Source organism: Triturus cristatus, chromosome 7, assembly GCF_964204655.1.
Source record: "Triturus cristatus chromosome 7, aTriCri1.1, whole genome shotgun sequence".
NCBI classification, from domain to species: domain Eukaryota; kingdom Metazoa; phylum Chordata; class Amphibia; order Caudata; family Salamandridae; genus Triturus; species Triturus cristatus.
This window is the reverse complement of record NC_140590.1, coordinates 1,248,809,833-1,248,827,367: the sequence shown is the minus strand read 5'-3', so window position 1 is coordinate 1,248,827,367 and position 17,535 is coordinate 1,248,809,833. Positions and strand designations below refer to the sequence as shown.

General features: G+C 48.3%; 1 pseudogene; it reads right to left on the bottom strand.

The window, feature by feature from the left end:
- Nucleotides 1-973: 973 nt before the first annotated feature.
- The window catches only part of LOC146811723 (perforin-1-like), a 71,296-nt pseudogene continuing 54,734 nt past the window's right edge, over nt 974-17,535 (bottom strand).

Below are 17,535 nucleotides of genomic sequence, written 5' to 3'. Positions count from 1 at the left end.
TAATACAATTGCTACAAAACCAGCACAAATGATTAATTTAAAACAAACATTTGCCATTGGTAAGGTTGTAAAAAACTGCTGCTCCATCTCTACAACTTTTCAAGGCACTGCAGACTATGCGTTACAGTATCACGTCCCAAGGTCACTTTGCATGAACAGGCTCAAAGTCTCAAACACACTGGAAGGCAAGAGGTAAAGTGTATTTTTAAGCTTGCCGTCTGTCCTGAAGCCACGTTTGTACAAGGGAAAATGGAACGACCAACAGACAGAGAGACTTCGAGAAATAACACATTTAAAAGAGTTTTAAGTTCACACAGCAAGGCTACGCGATTTTAATACAGTATTTGATGTAGGGGGGCAGTCTTAAAAAGGTTGGGGCTGTACTTGGGACACGGCTGAAAAGGACTGAAACAAACTCCTCTGAAGAATTTGGAAACGTGTTCCATGTGCACAGCCAAAGTTTCTGTGGTTTATCTCAAATCTGTTAAAAATAAACATAGTTACCACAGCAAATCTGGATGAAATGAACAGAAAATACACACAGCCCGCCCCAAAACAGATTACATAGTGGGGAGAGAAGACAGGAACACATTTTCCTATAGTTGAAATGTGTTGGTCCACGTAGGCATGATATTTAGGAAGCTACATTCACTTGCCCCCATTCTATAAGAGAGTTCTAGAAGCACCTACTTCCAGCTGGAAAAAAAACATAAGTGTTTTAATAAAAAGAGAGTGCTAAATGGAGCCAGAGGGGGAGCAAGCCTATTAGGGTATGTCCATAAATAGGGCCTGGTAGACATTGCCTTTAGTTAGTCTATGTGCACATTTCCTCCAGCACACCCTAATATCCTGTTTTCCACTTTGGTTCATTTCTATGGTTCCATGCCCAGTTCATATTACTGAATTCCAACCAGTAGGTCACTGTATTCCAACCAGTAGGTCTCTTTCACTAAAGATGTCGCCTGTGGAGCGTTCACTCTGGAGAATGGACATAACCCAGGCACTTTGGACCCCCAAGAGATGGGCCACAGACCAGCGTGTAATTGAAAATCAGGCTGCCGTGGTTCAGGTATCAGATATCCTCGTAGGTCCCAGATGCCAACTGCCTGCTGCATGAACCCAGGCGGTCGTCATCATATCGATTGTCCTCGTCCCACACTTCTAAGAGAAGGGTGCTGGCCTCGTTTAAGTGCACCATGACAAAATCAAAGGGACCTTTCCAGGAGGGGTTGTCATTGTTCTCCACTGTGCTTGTTCTCAACTCTTTGGCTTCGAATTTTAACTTTACATAGGCATCTGTATTTGTGAAGTAATCTCCACAGAGTCCGGTGGCGTATAGAATTTCCACTGTCATTTTGGCGAGTCCCCGACTGGTAGAGCAGCACATGATGTTGACCCCATGTCCACCCCAGCAAAAACATGAGCATGAGTCTCTCTTGCTAGGTTGGGCCCCCGAGGGACATGTGTTGGAACAGTTCTTCCAGAAGGTCTTCTCCAGCACATAGTCCCTGATGGCCAACTTCAGGTTCTCTTTCTGGGGGCCACTTCTCCTGATAAGCTGGTGAATGGGCTGTAGGGAGAAGGAAAGGATTCCTGGGGTGACCTTGAGACTTTCTATCCAGTCATTGAAGGGTCCTGGATCCTGCCCATCGGAAAAAAGTAGGTCAGCGCTAAGGTGGCCACCCACAATTTCTGTCTGCCGCTCGTTGTAGGTCTCGTGAAAGCTGCCCTTGAAGTTCTTACTCTTCTTCAGCTCTTCACAAGCGCTCACCGCTGCTTTAGCGTTTCCTTTTCCTCCTACATTGGCTGAGGCCTCCAGGTTCAGGCAGTCTTTCACTTCATCCACAGATGATCCATCCACACTGGACTCGCAAGTCTTGATCGCTGTCACATCTCGGATCTTGCCCCCCAGGTTCACCTGGGTGATGTAATGGGTTCCATACGTGTTTACCACCTGCCGATACCAAGCCTTGGTCTTCTTGTCATAGGTGGCTGGGAGGCCCCGAAGTGTCAAGTAGAATTGGTGTGTGCGAGGAGATCTGTCTGCGGTCCGGAAATTGCCCGGAAAAACCCCAAAATATTACTAAAACAAATTATGGTTTATTAAGGTGCCTTACTTCCTGATTTCAAGGACACAATATAATGCCGAGTCTTCTGCAGAGTGTGAGTAAATTGGTTGCAATGAGATGCAGCATCACATAGATTAGTCATTATGCTACAACGAGCCTGGTTACAAACATATAACATAAGGCGAGCAAGGTGACTGACATATAACATGCTATGAATATAATAAACCTTAGGCTTTATGAGTATGGTTGTAACTTTGCATATTCTAAGGGATCTCTTTATACTCACTGGGATATTGTGCTGTCCTTGTGGAATGTTGAAATTAATTGCTCAATTTGACCCTTTTTCTGAACTCTTTGTTATTTTCATAATGCATTAAACCTTTTTTCATTTACAAATACAACCAGCGACACCTCTAAGGAAATTACCTGTTTTATCCGGAAAGGGAAGGCTCCAGTTTCCTTTACAGATGTATAAAGAGACAAGTGGTGCATGAAACCACATTTACTCACCTTAGAAAATGTGAAATCACAAAAATATGGGTGATCGGCTAGAATAATAACAGTTTGGGGTGGTAAGCGAGATCTTGTCTTCCATAGATTTGGACAACTCGGAAATTTTATAATGGATATCTTGAAGGAGAATGGTTGCTCAGAAGACAACCATATCAGAGGAGGTCTTTGGCAAGTTGGGTGCCCCTTGAAAAAGCACTGGTTGGCCCCATATGTTTGAAAACTTTCTTGTTTTCGAGAAAATGTCACCTATCTTCAAGCAGTGCCCATTAAGCAGAAGTCAGTGTTATGAACATGAACACACAGCACAATATGTTACAGTGATGGAATAGGAACCTCATTGAAGTGAGTATAACACAGAATGAAACGAATATGAACTTTACTGAAATGATGAACTGAAAAAAGTCAGTAATACACGCATAGAGGAACACAACACTGCAACAAACTATTTCTAAGCGCTACCCGCTGCTCCGCTTTCCACCACTTTGTTAACAGCTAGCAGATGAGAAGTCATTTATGAGCGGTTGTATGTGAAACGTAATTTTAAATATGACAAATTTTACAGGACATATATTATAGTGTTTAGCACTGTGTGATATTTGCTTCACAATTAATTTTTTATAGAATATTTTGCAGAAACTATTAAAATGCAGATGGATTTGAACTGTTAGCATCTTTCTGGTTATATATATCTGTTATTTGAAATGCTATAATGTGTCATATCTAGTTTGTGAAACTGCATTGCTTTGTTGACTGTTAACTAGTAGGTCAGAAATTCTTCCTGAGGTATGAATGTCTGAGATGCCTATATGGCTAAGTCAACCTAACAATTATTTTAGGTGAATTCAAATATTTCTCGATTTTGTTCAAATTTGAGCAAAATGTAAATTTGTAAAATGGCCTACATCAAGCATCATAAACTGTAGTCCCTCTAACTTAAAAATAATTTTAAAGCATTATTTGTATTATTGCTTTCCTGTGTCGAGAAATGAATTTTGACATGATAAATATGCATCGGATGTATTTCTATTTGCATTATCCTTTGAAAATAATTTCACTGCTCAGTGCCAGTTTTTAATTTAAAATCACTGACACAACCAATAAACTTCAAAAGGTTATCTGATTTTCTAGTACAGTATTGTTTTTGATTTTGGAAGGATCTAAAGAAATGCATTTATATGTGGTATTTATATTTACCCTGTTGTTTTTGATTGAAAGAATGTCTGAATTCTGAAAAGAAACTCAAATTTTCATTTCCCTCAATCCACCTAAACAGTGTATGAAGTTTGATGTAACTGTTGTAGTTTTACATATCACATAATTTTCAAACATAACATTTTACATCATATCTATTTCAGGCGTGCAAAACATGGCAACAATAGGAAACTATTAAAGTAAACATTTTCAGCAGAAAGAGGAAAAGTTGTAGTTGTTAATTTGCTTGAATTAGGAGTTACATACTATTATTCAAACTTTATTCTGCAACAAGCCATAAGAGCGACAGATAAAACACTCAGGGGGATATTCACAAGGACCTATTTCTGAGTCAACGGCACTTTATCACAGCCAAAGTTGCAATAAACTCATCGCCCCAATCACAAGCTGGTGTTAACAGCCCACAGCACCAGTTTACCCACGCTAGCAGCCGCTAAAAACATCGCCACAGATGACCCCCGCAACTATCGCTAATGAGATGCAGAGTAGGCGTTCCAGTGGCAAAAGCCGCGACAACATCACCCCACAACATTCACAACAAATAGCCAGAACTGCAATAAGAACACAAAAGAGGCGATAAGGCGCTTTAGCAACAGGAAAATAACACCTGCTCTGACCTGGTGCAAAGTCGGACCACAAAAGGGAGCACAGCCCACAGCCACATCAAAAGGGAAACAGATGCCATGGAGCCACTGGTCATGTGGCCCGGACACCCAAGAGGGCCACAACACCCGCCGCCACCACCCCCAGAACCCTCCCTCCCCGGCACGCCCCCGACCTAAGATATGCCACATCAGCTACACCTAAACATGTACAAAATCATCCGCTTGATGTTGCACAATCACAACTGGTGACACACACGTGTCGTCACAAAAATGAGCATCACACATTCACTTTCGAAGCAACAAATGAAACTTTATTAAAATGAACACTGAAAGGAAATGAAGACACATGGTGGCTCCACTCGGGACAATCCGTAGGTCACAGCCTGCAAGACAAAAATCATGATGAGAAGGTGTGTCCTGCGCACATCAAAGAACAGAGAGAGAGAGAGAAGGAGAGGGGGGGAGAGAGAGAGAGAGAAGAGAGGGGGAGAGAGAGAGAAGAAGAAAGGGGGAGAGAGAAGAAAAGAGGGGGAGAGAGAGAGAAGAAGAAGAGAGGGGGAGAGAGAGAGAGAAGAAGAGAGGGAGAGAGAGACATAAGAAGAGAGGGGGAGAGAGAGAGAGAAGAGAGGGGGAGAGAGAGAGAAGAAGAGAGGGGGAGAGAGAGAGAGAAGAGGGGGAGAGAGAGAAAGAAGAAGAGAGGGGAGAGAGAGAGAGAGAGAGAAGAGAGGGGAGAGAGAGAGAGAGGGAGAAGAGAGGGGGCGAGAGAGAGAAGAAGAGAGGGGAGAGAGAGAGAGGGAGAAGAGAGGGGGCGAGAGAGAGAAGAAGAAAGGGGGAGAGAGAGAGAGAAGAGAGGGGGAGAGAGAGAGAAAAGAAGAGAGGGGGAGAGAGAGAAGAAGAGAGGGGGAGAGAGAGAGAGAAGAGAGAGGGAGAGAGAGAGAAGAAGAGAGAGCGAGAGAAGAGAGAGAGAGAGAAGAGAGGGGGAGAGAGAGAGAAGAAGAGAGGGGGTGAGAGAGAGAGAAGAGAGGAGAAAAGAGAGAAAGAGTGCTGCCCCTGCGCACCCAGCCCACAGTGCTCACCTGCTGCCACCGGTGTGTCTACAACCACTTGCCGGTACATATAGCAGTACACCAGGTCACACATCTGAGACAGAGCCGTCATCTGAAACAGAGTCCAAATACATGATTGGCACAGTACACACAATTTCACAAGACAACATTGCCTGCCCGCCCATGCACACCCATGCCTCACTGCTCACCTTCCCCCACCAGCGTGCAGACAGGAGGTCCCACCACGTGCCGCTGCAAGCCACAAGCCCGGGGCCCATGGACATAGCATCCTTCACACCATGCAGCCCCGCTCTGCAAGCCACCAGGTCTCATGTTTGGTGCTGGGTCTTGATTACTCCATGGCAGAGGACATACCAGTGCACCCAGCATCATCGCAGGCTGCATCCCCGCTCAGCCCAATGGGTGCCACTAACTCTGGGATCCCGGAAGTAACGCCACGTGGCGATAGACCTGTGCTGCCCGCTGCTCTGGCCTAAACTGCGGTCCAGCAGGGCACACAAAACCTGAGCGGTCCGGACCACCGGGACGGAGCATCATCGCAGGCTGCACACCCACTCAGCAGCTTGAGGTGCCACTAACTCAGTGCACCCAATGTCAATGTCCCGTGGCGGGGTGCCTTAGCTGGCTGCAATGCTCCGGGTGCCACTAACCCTGTGCAACTCCAGTCAGTGCCACATGGTGGTAGGCCCGTGACGGCCGCAAGGCCTCGGGGGCCAGTAACCCTGTGCAACCCCAGTCAGCTCCACATGGTGGTTGGCCCTTGACGGCCACAAGGCCTCGGATGCCACTAACCCTGTGCGCAACAACTCATGGGCCCTTTATGATTGAGAACTGTGCAGCGTCCGTCATCCAGTCACCACCAGCAGAGGGGAATGTGACGCCATCGGCCCCTTATGTTGGTGGAGTCACATGGCCTGTGACGCCTGTGCCGGATGAGTGTGGTGTGCGTGCAAACTTGCCCTCAGGGAGTGGCTGTGACATGCCAACAGCTAGACCAGTGACCTGCACACCACCAGCGAGTATGCCTGCGATGGGTAGCAATGAGGACCCCCCCCCTTGGAGCGTAAGCGGAGTGGGTCTGACCTGCCATATGCCGGACCAGCGCAGGGCTTGCAACAATGGCTCTTGGGTTCTAGGCGTGGTTCAGTTCATGTCCAGACATGGAAGTGAATGATGCGTGTGTCCCTGTTGTAGTGTTCACGGGACCCTGTACACAATATGCAATGTAGCACCCTCTCACTGGCATCCCAAAGGATGAGCATCATTGACGCAAGGGAAATCACTGTCTCTACATTCATCCACACATTCATACATGAATGATGTAAGACATGACACAGCAGTGCGTCACTGAATGTTTATTGCACATCCAGTGCAGTTCTGCAGCTGGAGCGGTACAGGGCAATGCCGAGCACACTACCCAATATGGGCCCGTGGGGGGCCAGCCAGAGTCCATCCGGGGATGACAAGTACTGCGGAAGAGGAAGGGTACAGTCCGCAGTCTGGTCACCATGTCATTGGTCATCAAACAGGATATGGCAGTCCATGGCGCTGTCCAAGGTGAGTGCATCGGAGTTTATTGGGGGTCAGTGGAAAGTCATAAGGCCATGTGCGGCACCAAGCAGAAACAGGCCAGGTGGCGGAAATGAATGCCAGTGCCTCCTGATCACAACCCCATCCACGTCCTCGTCCCCAGATGTGTCATCTGCCCCACCTGTGGGTGTTGCAGTACCAGCTGAGGCACTGTGTGCCACTGACACATCAGGTGCCGGAGTGGATACGTCTGCCGCACTGTGAGGCAATGGCACACCAGGGGGCTGAGATGTGGATGGTGTGGGGGCAGCAGCATTCATCTGAACCACACCTTGTGGCAGCAATGCCATGATGAGGATCTGCAGAGCATGGTAGATCCCAGCTACATTTCGCTGATGTGCAGCGGTGGCTGCCATCCTTTCCGCCTCCATCCGCACCATGTCCTCCATGAGCCTCTGCATGTGTGCCAGCTCACGGCTGGTATCGCTGGTGCCCCTCCGAGCAGACAGGTGTTCTTCTCTCTGCATCAGGACTCCAGCGATGTCAGTCAGGGCTTTTTGGAGACCATGGAGCAGGCCTAGAGACCCATGGATGGCGTTCAGTTTGGTGGCCATGAGGTCGAACCCCACCCGCACCTGCTCAGCCATCTCCCTCTGGGCCTCCAGCACACGGCGTTGGAAGGCTGTGTATTGTTCCTGGGTCTTGGGAGACTGCCGGGGCCATGGGGGCATCCTGCTGGGTGTTTTGGGCGGTGGGTGAGGTCTCCCCGATGCAGCTGGTCAGCCCTGATCCTGGAGGTGAGTCGTGGATGATGTCAATGATGTCTAGGAGGGCTTGTGCGTCAATGCTGGGGTTGTCATCATCAGTGAAGAGTGGCTGGGACTGATCTGCAGGGGGTGTTGACAGTGGACCTGCAATGTGAAGGGGAAATGGTGTATTGCAATGTGTCCACATGTATGTAGCCGCATGAGACATGTTGACATTCAGACAGCATGGCATTGCACATTGTAACAGTCTATAGATCTGGGTGATGACCCAGAGTCACTGGGGGTGTGCACTGTGCTCTGCTTGATTGTGCATGTGTGCCATTGTGGCCGTTTCCACCCGTCCCCCCAGTACCTGGTGGTCACTCACCCTGTTGCGGTTGTGTTGTGTGCTGTAGAGCAGTGTCCGGTCCCCCGATTCCGGCCACAGTATCCACACTGATGACTGTCGACACCAGCTCCTCAATGTCATCCAGCACGAGCTGTGGCGCTGGGCCCCCACCTCCAGTCAGCATTGCTGCCTTCTGGTTGGCTGCGAGTTTCTCCTTGGTCTTCCGCTTGATGTAATTCTATCGCCTCTTGACCTCTTCCATTGTCCTTTTGTGCTCTCCGACGGCATTTACCTTGTCCACGGTGTCCCGCCATATTCCAGTTTTGGTGCCCAATGACACGTTGGAGGTGATGAACAGTTGTTGATAGTGTTCCATCATTTCCGTGACTATGATCCTGTTCACCTGCAAACTGAACTTTGTCTTCCTCTTCTTCTTGTCCTTGCCCTTCCCTGTCCCCAAGGTCCCGGACTGGTCATCTGGGGTGCTTGTGGGGTTGTGCTTGTCCTCTGTCTGTCCGGTCCCCACAATTCTTACCTTACCGTTGTGGAGAGATCCCACAGGGATGACAAGGACAACCCCCTCCTGGACCCTTTTCCTCCTGGAAGGACCGAGTACACTAACCAGGCCAAAGAGGGAACTGGGGGAGGCTGCCAGGAAGCAGGTGAGGGTGATGTGTCGTGCTGGGGCACCTCCCGGGGTTTTTGGGGTCTTGGGTCTGGCGCTGATCTCACCTAATGACGACAGAGAGGATAGGGGTAATCGCTGTGCCAATGAAGAGGAAGAGACACATGCACTGGTACGCAGTCACTAGCAACACTCACTATCACTCTCTGCAATTGTTACCTGAAAGGTGGTGCTCCTGCGCAGGGAGGATGAGGCAAGGCGTCAAGCACTCCAGCGTTTGAAGCGAGAGAAGGCTTCAGCGTGACAGAAACATACGCTCCAGCACTGTTTCACAAGGTCAATATGGGTGCGGTGAGTCGCGGAATGGTCAGTGGTGGAAGCGCTCCTGCGCTGTGAAGGAGGGGCAAGGTGAGTACGACTCCGTGCCGTCGCACGAGTCGTGAGTGACCAAGGGTGGAAGCGCTCCTGCGCTGAGGAAGAGGGGCAAGGTGAGCGCGACTACGTGCCGTCGCACGAGTCGCGGAATGGCCAAGGGTGAAAGCGCTCCTGCGCTGAGGGGCAAGGTGAGTACGACTCCGTGCCGTCGCACGAGTCGCGGAAAAACCAGGGATGACAGCGCTCCTGCGCTGTGAGTGTAGGACAAAGGAGAGAGAGACTCTACACGAGTCCCGTTAGCAGCAGCTGTAGGCACCCTTGCGCGGTCCAGACGGAGGGTCTGGTTGCGGTTAGAGCCTTCGCTACGCTCCTGCGTATCCAGCGAAGCTCCGTGGAAGGAATCCGAAGCGCTGGTGTGGGCGTCTTTGGGATTCAAATACGCAATCCGCCAGAAGTGCTGGCCGGCCAATGACATCAGCTGAGTCGACCGCTACCCTGTTTGGAGCCTGTAGGGGGGAGGAGTCTCGTACTGGTGGGAAAGCCTCGCTTCCGTTCGTCGGGAGCGAGGAAGCGGGCGAGATCATGACAGCACCCACCCCTAAAATAGCCCAACCCGTGTTTCAAAGAGGGATAACAGGACGGGGTTTAAGGGGTTGCCGAGCATGGAAGGCACGAACTAAGGCAGGTGCGTTACGGACATGCGAAAGGGGCTCCCAGGAGCGTTCTTTAGGACCATATCCCTTCCAATCCACCAGGTAAAAGAGTTTCCCCTTTGTTCTACGGGAGTCAAGGATGGCCCGCACCTCGTATTCCACGTGGTCATCCACAGGAACCGGAGGAGGGGGCTCCGCTATCAAGCAGTCAGGATGGGCAGGACGTAAGAGAGAGACATGAAAGACGGGATGGACTTTCATGTGAGAAGGCAGTGATAGCCTCATGGCCACCGGGTTGATAACCCGTGTTATGGGATAGGGACCTATGTATCGGGGCAATAGTTTCTTAGGCCCCCGCGTGTTAAGGTTCTTGATAGACACCCACACCCTATCCCCCGCTACGTAGGTGGGTTCGGTTTATCTGTGTTTATCTGCCTGTTGTTTGTACGTTTCTTTGGCTTTGGCTAACTCGAATCGGGCTTGCTGTCATATGGTACGGAGGAAGGCATGATGCTCCTGTATGGTAGGAATTCCACAGGTTTGTGCCTCTTCCCAGGGGGTCGTTCTGGGATGGTACCCTTGGAGACAATAGAACGGAGATACCCCAATGTCAGCGTGTTTGTTGTTGTTATAGGCGTATTCCACCATCCACAACACGTTGGACCATTCTGTTTCAAAGGAAAGTAGCAAGCAACGGAGGTATTGTTCCATGGTACGATTTGTTCGCTCTGCCTGTCCATCCGTTTGGGGATGATAGGAGGATGACAAACGGGCTTCCATGTGCAAAAGAGAGCAGATTTTCGTCCAGAACCTGGACACGAACTGAGTTCCACGGTCTGTTATCAGTACTGAAGGGATTCCATGTAGTCGTACCACGTTCTGCATAAAAATGGTTGCCAATTCCGCAGCTGAGGGTAGGCGTTGTAGTGGTACGAAATGTGCCATTTTTGTTAGATGGTCCACGATAGTTAGGATAGTCGTGTATCCCATAGTGGTTTTAGGAAGTTCCACTACGAAGTCCATCGAGACCGTGTGCCACGGGCAGGGGGGAACAGGAATGGGACGTAACAGCCCTACTATGGGTTGTGAGGTCGTCTTTCCTTGAGTGCAGATGGTGCAGCGATCTATGTAGGCCTGTGTGTCATGGTTCAGGGTAGGCCACCAGAATTGTCGTTGCAGCAGGTCTTTGGTCTTCTGGTATCCAGGATGACCGGAGAGGGGGTGATCGTGGCATAGAACTAGAGCTTGTTGTTGGTGGGTAGGTAGAGGTAAATAATACCGTCCTTCTTTCAACAGGAATCCATCTTGTTCTGTAAGGTCTTGGACGTCTCCGATCCAGTCTTTTGGTCTTTTTTGTTGTAAATCGTGGTGCAGCTGGGATAAGAAGAAGGATGAGGTCACCGTCCCCTGGAAGCATCGACTGGGAATGACAGGTACTGGGTCCGTGGTGGGTGCCTGGTCTTCGGTTTCCTCTAGTCTGGACAAGGCGTCAGCCTTGGCATTCTCCCTCCCGGGACGGTAGGTGATCTGGAAATCGTATTCATTGAAGAATAGCGTCCATCGTAGCTGTCTCGCCTTTAAGGCTCTGGCTGATCGAAGGAACCGTAGGTTTCTATGGTCGGTGAATATTGTTACCGTGTGTTTAGCGTCTTTCAGGTAGTGTCGCCATTCTTCAAATGCGGTTTTTATGGCCCAGAGCTCCCTATCTCCAATGGAGTAATTACATTCAGCTGGTTGTAGTTTCCTGGAATAGTAGGCTATTGGGTGGAGCAGATTGGTTTTGCTGTCTTTTTGTGATAAGACACCCGCTACGGCGTTCTGTGAGGCATCAGCCTCCACTATAAAGGGGCGGTTGGGATCAGGGTGCTTCAGTATCGGAGCTGATGTGAACCTGTTTTTTAGGTCCTGGAAAGCCCGTTCCGCTCCGGCGTTCCATTGGAAACGTGTCCCTTTTCGCAACAAACATGTAATGGGGGTAACAATCCGGGAAAAGCCCGCAATAAAGCGTCGATAGTAGTTTGCGAATCCAAGGAACCTTTGGACTTGTTTCACGGAGCTTGGGGATGGCCACTGTAATATGGCGTCGACTTTTCTGGAATCCATTTGTACGCCTTCTGGTGTTAGGATGTGTCCCAGGAATTCCACGGTTGTGGTGTGAAATACGCTCTTTTCTAGCTTCACATACAGCCCATGTTGCTGTAGTTGCTGGAGTATCGCCCGTACATGTTGAAGGTGCTCCTTCATGTCTGCGGAGTAAATCAGTATATCATCGATATACACGATGCAGCATTTGTCAATGAATTCCCTTAGCACCTCATCAATGAAATATTGAAAGGCGGCTGGGGCGTTGCAGAGTCCGAAGGGCATGACCCGATACTCGAACAGTCCATACCGTGTTCGGAAGGCGATTTTCCACTCATCCCCTTCACGGAATCTGACAAGATGGTAGGCCCCTCGTAGATCCAGCTTAGTATAGATGGCCGCGTCTTTCACTTGATCCAGCAGGTCGGGTATTAACGGTAAGGGATACCTGTTCTTAATGGTTATGGCATTCATCGCCCGAAAGTCAATACACGTGCGTAGATCGCCTTCTTTCTTCGCCACGAAGAAGAGAGGGGAAGAGACAGGAGATTTGGAGTGGCGAATAAACCCATTCTGTAGGTACTGATTGAGATAGGCGCGAAGGTGCTCGTTTTCCTTCTCCGTGAGGGAGTAAACACGGCTGCAGGGAAGCGTGGACCCCGGTATTAAATCAATGCGGCAGTCGAAGTGACGATGTGGAGGTAGGGTGTTGGCACCTTGTTCGTCAAATACGGGAGCCAGGTCTGAATATTCCTTGGGTACTGTCTTGTGTGTAATTATTCCCATTCCATCCCGTGGCAGAGTACAAGCCTGGACCTCCCTCGATATGGTTTTCTTCTCCGAGGGGTAGCAATAGCGAATACAATGAACCGAGTCCAAAACGGTTTTGCCAGTTGCCCAATGGATCAGGGGATTGTGCTGTATCAGCCAGGGAAGGCCCAATATGAGCCGAAACTGAGGAGCATCGATGTTGTCAAAGGCGATAGTCTCTGTGTGCTGATTTTCCAGCACCATTACCAGATCCTCGGTTTGGTATCGGATTAGTCCTGAGGTCAAATCCGTGCCGTCCACTGCTTTCACCGTTTCGGGCTTGCTTTTGGTTCGTTTTTGCATGCCCAGGCCCGTCATGTACTGGGCATCGATGAAGTTTCCGGTTGCTCCTGAGTCAATCAAGGCGACGACGTGCCATGATGGACCTATCGATGAGTGCAAGACAACCGGCAAGCCCATGTGATGGTGGTTGGCACAAAGGGTTGGGGTCTGTTTTTTCTCTGCCAACAGTCCCAGTAGACAGACCCCGTTCACTACTGGGAGGTCCCGTTTCCCAACCCGTCTCCTCGGGTAATCGGGAGAACTGACGAAGTCCTCTCTCTGGGTTGGCGGGGTTTTGCAGTACACTCCCGCACGAAATGGCCGCTCTTGTGAGGAAATATGAATTTTGTGATCAGTTATGTCCCCTATCTTAGACCCCAACGGCTCCATGTATATGCTACAAGTACATGTATGTTCCCTCCAGTTCCAGTTATGAAGACGCAAACACATGTGCGTCCACCGTCAACATGTCCTCTTTTAGATCCGCCATGAATGGGCCGGATATTCTATTCCTAAGTATGAAAGGCCACCGACTTTATATGGCTCGTTTATTCCATTTTACAGTTCAGGCGAGTAGGCCCTGAATTCTGCCATCAAGTCTTTTCCTGCTTTCCTGCCTCTGAAAGCTCCAGCCTGAGCTTGCATCTGTATCCATGAACTTTGTCCTACTCCCTGCCCGGCTAACGGTGCCCGGCTCAGCCTGTTGCTTGCCAAGACTCTATTCAGCCTTCAAGTTATCTGCTTCGCTCCTCATCCAATACATTCCTGTCTAGCAGTTTAGGTAAACATCCTTTCAGCTACAGAGCAAAGGGCCCGGCCTCACTGTCTTCATGCAAGTAATTCATAGCTCCTGTTACCATGGAAGGCCCATGCCCCACGCATCTCATGTAGACACGTAGACGCTAGTACACGCACTAACAGTCAGTATAGAATAGATTCTGCCCGAGAGACCTTTCCTTTTGGATAATACAGTTCTTTAAACACAAGATGTTAGATATGATTTGGGATTAGGTTGACTTGACCCCCCAGACTTCTGTCTCCACATATAGAGCTAAATGTCAAGTCCCCTTCACCCTCTAGTCACACGTCAATCACACGTCATGCGGCTACGCGCGCATCTCTGCCAAGTATTTCTGCTGATATTGCAGGATTCTCTTATGGATCCACCCACTTGTGACATCATGTATAATGACGTTTTCTAAGTTACGCCTATATGTCCGCCTTTCTAGTTACGTATGCATATTTTTATCTATCTTATCAACTGTTACGCCTCCTGCATCTGTTCCACTGTAATGCATTTCTTATAAAAATGATTACCTGTCAATAAAGTATTGCCTTCCCTTCCTGAACCCCCGTGGTGATGGAATATGATGCCTGCAGTTCGAACTGTAATTCCTTTGTAGAGGAATAAAGCCCTTTAAAACCTCTAATACCACGGATTCTGCCTCTTATTTTACTGAGTTATTCTTTCCAGATTTAACCGTATCAAAAATAGTATCGGTAATTAAAATATTTACCACAGAATTGGCGCCCGAACAGGGACACTTTCTCATCTCACGCGCCGGAGGTGCGTTGCAGGCCCGGTCTCCTGCCACAGCTGAACGGACAACTACGCGTACCCGCAGGATTTCCTGTATCTCCCTCCGGCCAGGTGGGGGTGACTGAGGCTGCGATCAACACCCAGACGAGGCGGTGAGAAGTGCGAAGTATCCCGACCAGAGCCTAGCTGAGAGAGCAAGATCCGAGGTATACAGAGGCCCGCCAGGTTGCGAGGTTCCGAAGTTCCGAGTCAAGTCCAGTCCAGTCCGATCCAGTTCAGTTCCGTTCCGAGGCCTTCCGTTCCGTGCTACCCGGTGAGTACCATTGCCGGGGAGGCATTTAAACGTGCACATTAGTTTGTGCCGGTCAAGACGGGTTTGGGTACACAAATCCGGTCTGCACTGTTTCAGCAGTGTATCTGTACTGTTTAGCAGTATATCTAGTATGACTTGTATATAAAATTAAGTATCTAATATCCAGTGTTAGTATTATGTCAGTAACTAGTTTCCTATTAGTTATCATTGTTCGTTAAATGTTAAGTGTTTTTAATACATTCTACATATTGTGGTGTGAATGATTGTTCATTATTGTGGTTATTGTATTAAGTGTGTTCAAAATTAAGTAACCAGATCTAAAAATGCCGTTCTTTTCAAAATTAAGACAGATCAAAACTAGAAAAGGGGTACTCGAAGAAGCAGTTCCCATTCCACCTAGAGACACTCCAGGGTACTTTATGTATCATAAACATGGCCTAGATGCCGTATTATTCCTTGATTTATGGGTGGACTACACCAAGATTTTACCAGAAAGCCAGAGGTGGCCCGCAGCTGGGACCTGGGATGCAGATTGCATCATGAGAGTAGAAGAAGAATTATGGAAAAAGAAAGCCAGACAGTCACAGAAAGATGCCATTGAATTATGGCGTAAAGAATCATATAGACGTACAGAAAAAGCACTCAGACAGGAAGAGAAAAGTAAGGAGAATTCAAATAGAACCCGAGAAAATATATTAATTGAGGAAGGTACCCGAGTAAAATCAGAACAAGTAGACAGACAAAGAAATACCCTTATGAATGGTATGTATCCTCTTTTGGCCGAAGAATTACCTAAGGCCACCCCAGAAATACCGAAAGGCTTGACACCTCCCTTACTCCCGATAAAAGCACACCCCAAGACCGCAAAAGATGTTTTTCTTTCTTCCTATTTAGACGATGTAGCTCCCGAGTATGCTAATGCCACACCACACATGCCGCATGATGATGGTGTTCAACGCCAAGACCATTCGCCTGTATCTCTGCAACAACAAACCCCTACGACCATTCCCACAGGTCCGTCCGTTTCCACCGCTTTCCCCGCATCTACAATTTCTATTTTACATCCAACAAATCCTTTCTTGCCCAGCACCTCAGGTGGTGCTACAGGAGGTACGACAGACATGTTTGCCACACCGCCGCGAAATAAACAGACCCTTAGAGATTTAGCACTCCAACGTACACCCCAGCTAGCAACTTCCGACATGTTTAAAGAGCATCTTGTGGATTGTAGATATGATCCAGTGCCAGGTAAGCAGGACAGACTGCTACTGTCATCACTACGTATACGACGAGCTACATTATATTTAATGACGATACCAGGAATGGTTGAACACCTAGATAATATATACCACTTTGTCCAAACAGGGCGAGGCCCAGAAAGTATTAATGAAGCTATGGAATACCAGAACAGATGTACCAGTATGCACAAACGGACTATCCCGATTATCAACGATACACATGAAATAGCCTAGAGAAGGAATTTGGCTTACCCCTTATTGAGGTTCCTGTAGATCAAGAGGGACCTTATGTACAGAGTGAAATATTAGGGAAAGACAGAAAGTTTTTACTCGATACAGGGGCAAGCAGAACAACTATAAGTCGTAGCGAAGTTCCAGGGGCACCCCTCTCAGGCTCACAGAATATTTCCCTTGGATTTTCAGGAAAGCCTATCATTAATGAAGTATCACAACCCCTTCCACTCACGGTTGGTCCATTGACACGAACTACAGATCTATTGCTTACTAAATCATGTCCAGAAAATCTGTTAGGTATAAAAACCTTGAAAGCTCAAGGAGCTATAATATGTTGTTCTCCGGAAGGAGTAAGATTATTTTTACGTGATTTCAAAGGGCACTATGTGTCCAGAGACATGGATCACCGACTGCAGAATTTACCTACACATTTATGGGCACAAGGCCCCACTGATGTTGGTTGCATGAACATTACACCATACCGAGTCACACTCAAAACAGGAGTGGTACTACCACGGATGCGACAATACAAGCTACCACCAGATGCTGTTGTGGCTTTGCTGCAAATCATTGACGAGCTCATTGCTCAAGGAGTGGTTGTGGAAACCGACTCCAATGTATGTAATTCCCCGATTATTCCGATTCTTAAACGAACTGATCCGAAAGCATCTCCAGTATATCGATTAGTTATTGATCTGCGCGAATTAAATAAATGTATTGTACCACAATACCCTGTGGTCCCGGATATCTCTTCATTACTAACAGCTATTGATTCCGAAGCAACGTTCTTTACTGTAATTGATCTCAAGAACGCCTTCTTTAGCGTCCCAATCGATCCGGAAAGCCAATATTTGTTCGGATTCAGTTTAAATGGACGAAGTTTTAAATTCACACGCGCACCTCAAGGATTCACAGAAAGCCCCAGCATCTATAGTCAAGCATTGAAACGAGAACTTGACAGTATCCACATGCCAGTTAACACTGCTCTGCTTCAATATGTCGATGATCTGCTGATCACGGCTCGAAGCGAACCTGAATGTGAAAAAGCATCACTGACGGTTTTACAGTTTCTGGCCGAAAAGGGGCACAAGGTGTCCCCTTCTAAGCTGCAATTTTGTGTCCAGCAAGTTGTTTATCTTGGGCACTCGCTGTCCAAGGAGGGAAGACAGCTTACACCCGATCGCATCCAGTTAATTGCTAACATGCCAACACCCAAGACACAAAAGGAGGTGCGGGCTTTTATAGGCCTCACTTGATACTGTAGGCAGTGGATCCCTCAATACGCATTTCTA